The sequence below is a fragment of the Priapulus caudatus genome, unplaced genomic scaffold, assembly GCF_000485595.1.
Source record: "Priapulus caudatus unplaced genomic scaffold, Priapulus_caudatus-5.0.1 Scaffold160, whole genome shotgun sequence".
NCBI classification, from domain to species: Eukaryota; Metazoa; Priapulida; class Priapulimorpha; order Priapulimorphida; family Priapulidae; genus Priapulus; species Priapulus caudatus.
Genome location: NW_014577221.1, coordinates 3,564 through 10,191, shown reverse-complemented (window position 1 = coordinate 10,191; position 6,628 = coordinate 3,564).

The window sequence follows — 6,628 nt, the reverse complement described above, 5'->3', positions numbered from 1 at the left end:
ATATATATATGTTAATGGCGATATATATATATATATATATATATATATATATATATAATATATCCAGCGAATATAAACCCTAGAACGAACAACGATAAAAACTGAGAGCCATGTCATTCTGTCCTCCCTCCCTCCCTACACACCTCTCCCCCTAACACCGTCGTTTCTTCTCTACTCCTCTATGCTCGCTCACGGTAAAAGTAAAGGAAGTGTACACACCGCGTAAATGATTTACAGTAACAGCTGTCCTAGGCTGATGGGCGACAATGGAACGTGGTCTAATCACGGAATCCCTGATCATGGGCGGCGGAATCAACACACAGCATTGTGCGGGGGACGTCGCACCTGCACTTTAGCTGATTGCTTGCCAAGATTCACACCTGACACGTTCTCGCTTTGATTTTTTTATCTTCACCGGATATATATATATATATATATATATATTATAATACATAGTCAGTGTTTCATCGTTTCTCTTAAAATTGTTATATTATGTTGCTGTTTATTATTACGGTTGATTATATCAGTTTAATTATTGTTATGATTTTATAATATTATTGTATTATAATTGTAACTATTATTAATAATAATACTTTGTGTGTTTTTGTGTGCTTTTTCTTGTTGATGCTCTTATTACTGTTGTTCTGGTATTTCATTATTACTAACATTATAATTACCGTTATCTTATCATTATCATTATCGTTATAATAACAATAATAATAATAATTATTATTATTATTATTGTTATTGGTTTAGTTATTTTATATTAGATGGCTGCGGATGCATGCTATGATTCATAATCATGAAGATTAGGCTTTATATCATAGGGTTGTCAGTTCTAATAGGTTCTGCAGACTAATCACACTAACTATAAGATTAGGCAGCAGACGCGGATTCTATGCCCCGAGAACATCGATTTGTTATTAGTGCGTGCAGCGCGTCTGGTTGAAAGGGTTAAATGTCCTAGCAAGATTGTCTGCGGAGGCGCGTATACGTTCAATATTAACGAGGATGTGTCAGGATAGGATTAGACGCGTACACAGATACGCTCCCTCCTGGCGAAAATCTTAGGTATTACATGATTGTGTTGCTGAGCGGTTTAACCATGAAGATTGCATGAGAGAGCAAGCGAAAGAGGGAGAAACGAAGAGATGAAAAGAGACAGCAAAAGTGAGAGAGAGAGAGATAGAGAGAGAGAGGGAGGAAGAGGGAGAGAGCGAGCGAGAGAGAAAGAGAGAGGAAGAAAAACGGAGCGCGAGTGGTATCTCATATATATATATTACTATATATATATATGCTGCGTGTGTGGTATCCTCTGCTCTCTCTCTCTCTCCTCTCTACTTCTATATATCATTATATATATATATATATATATATATATATATATATATATATTATTATATATATTATATAATATATATATAATCCACATATTAATTATACTATATAGAAGAGAGAGAGGAAGAGACGAGAAGGAAAGAGAGAGAGAGAGAGAGAGAGAGAGAGAGAGAGAGGGAGCGAGAGAGAGAGAGATAGAGAAGGAACTACGGCAGCGGCAGAGGAGAATGACATCGACTATATAGACCACATTGTTCGCATTGTCGCCCACACGCACCTGTGTGAGATTATACCGCTAGATAGTCAGGAACACGCCGCCACATTGTGCCCCGCTGACGGGCAAAAGGCTGAACTCGGTCAGAATCACGGAGTAAGAGCGACTCATGAATATTGCCCAACAAAAACGGCCCGTGGTCAACGGCCAGCCCGCGAAAACAGCCGTCGTTGTGCAGTCGAGAAATCTCGCTGGAAAATCTAGCAGGTGCGTCGCGGGTGCGGGCGGGCCTGCTAAGTAAGGTTTAATGCCAGGAATGAATTCAGTGTATCTCCGCGAACCAAAAACTGAAATGAAACGAACCGAGCATTTGTAAAAATTGAAACGAAACGAACCGAGCGTTTGTAAAAACTGAAATGAAACGAACCGAGCGTTTGTAATCGAAGCGCAGGTATAAAAATCTAGAGGAGTGCATGACGCTAGATGAGAACGTACATCTTCATTGCTAAACTCGCGGAATATAGGCGCGGGGGTATTCTTATAACCTGAGCTTATATAATATCAAGAGTCCATAAGTCCATTTCTATTATTATCATATTATATATAACAAAAGCAGCAGCAGCAATAGTAGTAGTAGTAGTAGTAGTAGTAGTAGTAGTAGTAGTAGTAGTAGTAGTTGTAGTAGTAGCAGCAGCAGCAGCAGTAGTAGTAGTAGTAGTAGCAGCAGCAGCAGCAGTAGCAACAGTAGCATCAGTAGCAACATCAGCAGCAGCAGCAGCAGCAGCAGTAGTAGCAACAGCAGCAGCATTAGTAGTAGCAGCAGCAGCAGCAGCAGTAGCAGCAGTAGCAGCAACAGCAGTAGCATTAGTAGCAGCAGCAGTAGCAGCAGCAGCAGCAGCAGCAGCAGTAGCAGCAGTAGCAGCAGCAGCAGCAGCACCACCAGCAGCAGTAGTAGTAGTAGTAGTAGCAGCAGCAGCAGCGGCGGTAGCAGCAGTAGCAGCAGTAGCAGCAGCAGCAGCAGCAGCAGCAGCAGCAGCAGCAGTAGTAGTAGCAGCAGCAGCAGCGGCGTAGCAGCAGCAGTAGCAGCAGCGCGTAGCAGCAGCAGCAGCAGCAGCAGCAGCAGCAGTAGCAGCAGCAGCAGCTGTAGCAGCAGCAGCAGCAGCAGCAGCAGCAGCAGTAATGAGGCATACTCTGCCGGCACATCTTCCCTGCGCATAGTTAATAATTCAGCTGCCTTGTAGAGCCAAAGCTCATATCTCTGACGTTTGTCATGAAATATGCATGCGCTGATTCCGCTCGCTACATTGAACAAACGACAGACGAGCAGACGATATAGGAGGGCTTCAGCCGTAGCGCTGAGACCTCACCGTGTGTGCGCGGCGGCGGGAGGTCGTCACGGAGCGCGACGAAGCGCAAGGGAGAGAGAAAGGGAGGAGATAGAGGGGAGCGAGAGGGGAGCGAGAGAGAGAGAGAGAGGGGGAGAGGGCGGAGAGAGAGAGAGGACAGAGAGGGGAGCGAGAGGCTAGAGAGGGAAGAGAGAGAGAAGAGGGAGGGAGAGTGAGATAAAGAGAGAGAGTGAGATAAAGAGAGAGAGAGAGAGCGCGAGAGAGGGAGGAGAGGGAGGAGAGGGAGGAGAAGGAGGAGAGGGAGGAGAGGGAGGAGAGGGAGAGAGTGAAAGATAGAAAGAGAGAGTAAAAGAGAGCAAGAGAAAGATAAAGAAAGAGAGAGCGAGAGAGAGAGAGAGGGAGGAGAGGGAGGAGAGGAAGGGGAGAGAGTGAGAGAGAGAGAGAGAGAGAGAGAGAGACATAGAGAGAAAATTTCCTTGTTCCTTGTCTTCAGTTCCTTCAGACAAACCACACAACACATAACCACACAACAGCACACGCACGCACGCCCTCCAGAACGTAGGAACGCACGCAAGCGATATCTCCGTAAGAAGCGCAATCAGGAAGATGGCCACGGATAATAAGCAATTCGACCATCGCCGATAAAAAAAAATCGCGCCATCGAAATGATGTACGGTTATTATGTTGCAAGCAGACGACACGTATAGACCATACAGTGTGAGTGCAGCACTGCGTTTAATATGTGCATTCGACGTGACACGTACTCGCACGCACGCACATGCAGACACGCCTGCCGCAGGTAACATCTCTCCCTAATTATCATGTCTATATAGGCCTATATATATATATATATATATATATATATATATTTTCCTGTCGGTAAAAAAACGGCACAGCGAACGCGAATGCATTGCGAATGAATACGAAGCTATGAACAGTGTTGACTGGCATGCCGATCCAACGATTTCGCCATCGTCTGTTGACACACCTGAGTTTCGCTGGTTGATACGGTGACTTCGCTATTGACCGGCGTATTTGTACAGAGCGTGTCTGTGTGTGGACGCGTGTGTTTACCGACGAACAGGACGGACACACGACGGCGGCAGAAACAGCGGGCGGTATGTCTGTCTGTCGCCACGTACACGCCGGAAGTCAACACGATGAATATAGAATGAATCTGTCGCAGTACATCAATTAGAGGTAAGCTCGACCGACGCCACTGCCCATGCTGCGCCAGAGGGACGACGTCGCCGTGCGTCGCTTCGTCAGTTCCGTCGTTCGTCATGGAGCAGGCAATGGGAATAATCCCACCGGAAAGCCCTGCACCGGGAAAACTAGACTCGCGGAAAATCTGTCGCAAGTAATAAAAAACACGGGAAAAGTTGTTCGCGGGGAAAATTGATCGCCGGATGTGTTCTTTTTATACATGCGGACAGGAAATGTTGGCTTTATACGACAAGCAGGAAATCACATGATTAGTGGTTGGATTGATATTTCGCATGAAATGTTTTCTAGCAAAAGAATAACATAATAACATACGTCTGGTTGCTGTAAATATACAAATACATAATGAACGTTGTTGAATTTAGCTTTATGAATTTACGAGGTATTTCCTGTACAAAAATATTTCACTTTGTTGAAACCTAATCCGGTAGAAACCACACTGTATACTGGGTGACGCCCGATCAGAGAAAGGTGACGAAAAGGATAAAGGTGAAGTGAATACAGAAGTAAGATGAAACAGACAAGAAGGTGCGACTAAAATTGACTGAGGATAAAAAAAGGGAAATAAAAAAGGAAAAAAGGAAGCCAACGAAAAGATAGGAGGAGGAAGTAAAGGAAAATATCATTGATAGGAGAGGACCGATGGCTTCAGACGGTGAACACAGACATTTCTGATGTGCTACAGTATGGAAAAATGGGGGCGAGTTATGAATTGTTAATTGAGCATGTTCAGATATTTATTATTTAGTTACCTGCAGATGTACGTGGCGATGGACACTTTGTAATGGGCTAATAAATCCGTATAGGCGTTGATTAGCCAAACCTCGCATACTAGTGTTTTACAGCAATAAGAACACAATTTCTATTCAAACGTTTATTTTTTATCGGAGAATGAAAATGAATGTCTGCACTTATAATATTTTTATTTCGATTAACGTAGCTGCAGAGAAATTAAGCTATTGTTTTGGAGAGCCCTTCCCCCCCCCCACTCGCACGCACCCCTACACACCTACGCACACGCTGGCGTGTGCACGTACACATGCACACACAATCGCGCGCTCGCGCGCACACACACACACACACACACACACACACACACACACACACACCCCCTCCATACACACCTCCCCTCCCCACACACACCACACACCCAAACACACACGCGAGGGCACACAGACTCACGGATGATGTTTATCGCTAGTTCTATTCGTTACATTGCCCCGCTTTTCTGCAGCGCACGCAACACGCGCGCACGCTGTCTCTGTACATGCGATGACTCACTACGATTAATGACCTTATTCGGGCTTCTGGCTTCGACTACACTCCCACCCTCCCCTTCCCCCTCTCTCTCACCCTCTCTCTCTCTGTGTATCCCTCCCTCTCCTCTCTCTATCTCCCCTCTCTCCCCCCGTCTCTCTCTCTATCTTTTCCTCTTCTATATCTCTCTCTTTCTCCCCCTATCTCTTTCTATCTCTCCCTCTTCGCTGTCTCTCCCTCTCTCTCCCCCTCTCTCCCTCTCCCCCCTCTCCTTCTCTCTCCCTCACTTTCCATTTATCCCTCTCACTCTCACCCTCTCTCTCCCTCTCCCTCTCCCTCTTTCCCTCCCTCTCCCTCTCTCTCAATGCGCGCGCATCCCCTCGGCAGACGCCGTCCGCTGTAGGCTTGCGTGGTGCGTGACCGCGCGCGCCGGGATGCGCCAGTCAGTGTGCACGCTCGCAGCACGATCGCGCGATCAATATCTCTATCATATTATTCTACGAGGACATCCTTTTCACGGACAGCGCGCTGGCCAGATCGCGCGGCGAATTTTTGAGGAAAAAAAGCGAGATTCGCACAATTGCAGGGAGCCAGACTGGGGCCGTCGACAAGCGCACCGGTTTCCTACTAAAAAATGGTATAAATAACCGATCGGCACAATAGATGGAGGCGATGTTAATGTATCAGCTCTACCGTATATTCGTGGAATCTCGTGCAGGTCGGGGCGCGGAGGCTGGGTGGGCGCAGACAGCCGCACAGTGGAAACCGGAGCGGAGCAGTCGGCAAGCGGAGCAGCGCATCACGTACGCACCCTGGTGGCAGGAGTGGGAAATATACACATTGCTATTGGTGCTGTGGAATTTGCTAAACCAAATTCTATGCCATTCTTTTCTCTTGCCGCTTTGACAGCGAAAGAAAATAAAGACAACGAGGAAGTAGATCGAATAAGAAGAGGAAGAAGAAGAAGAGGTGGAGGAGGCGAAAGCCGAAGAGGAAGTTCAAGAGAAGGGGGAAGAGAAAGGTAAAGTTGGAGATATTAGGAGAGAAATAATAAGAATAACAAAAAGAAAAGAAAAGAATAAAGAAATGGAGCCAGAGAAGAAAAGAAAGAAAGATAAAGCTTCGGCGAAGAAGAAGATACCACGCATTCGTTCTATCTGCTCTCTGTTCCTTATTTCATGGTTACATTTGCTTCCACACATTGCCCCCCCCCTCTCTCTCTCTCTCTCTCTCTCTCTCTTTCTGTCTC